Raw genomic sequence first — 554 nt, 5'->3', positions numbered from 1 at the left:
CCGGGACCGAGCGGGGCCGAACCGGGACCGAGCGGGGCCGAACCGGGACCGAGCGGGGCCGAACCGAGACCGAGCGGGGCCGGACGGGACCGAAGCGGTTCGGAGCGGTTCGGCCCCGCTCGGAGCGGGGTCCCGGGCCGGTCCCGGCGATGCGGCCGCTCCCGGTGCCGTTGCTGCTGCTGCTGCTGAGCCCGGTGCGGGCGGGACGGGACCGGAACGGGACCGGGATTGGGATCGGGATTGGGACGGGGATTGGGAATGGGATCGGGATTGGGATCAGGATTGGGATCGGGATTGGGATCGGGATTGGGAACGGGATCGGGACCGGGATGGAACCGGGATCGAGATGGGACCGGGGCCGGATCTCCCGCTGCCCCCGGGGCGCTCCGGGTCATTCGCTTCGTGGCTTTTGTTGAAGTTTTTTGGGCTTGGTTCGGTTCATTTTGGGCCATTTCTGTTCGGTTCCTTTTCTTTCATTTTATTCCGTTTTCCTCCATTTTTCCCTCTTTATTTTCTTTTATTTTCCTGGTTTATTTTCTCTTTATTTTCCTTTT

The sequence above is a fragment of the Parus major genome, chromosome 2, assembly GCF_001522545.3.
Source record: "Parus major isolate Abel chromosome 2, Parus_major1.1, whole genome shotgun sequence".
NCBI lineage: Eukaryota > Metazoa > Chordata > Aves > Passeriformes > Paridae > Parus > Parus major.
This window is presented reverse-complemented; position numbering follows the sequence as displayed.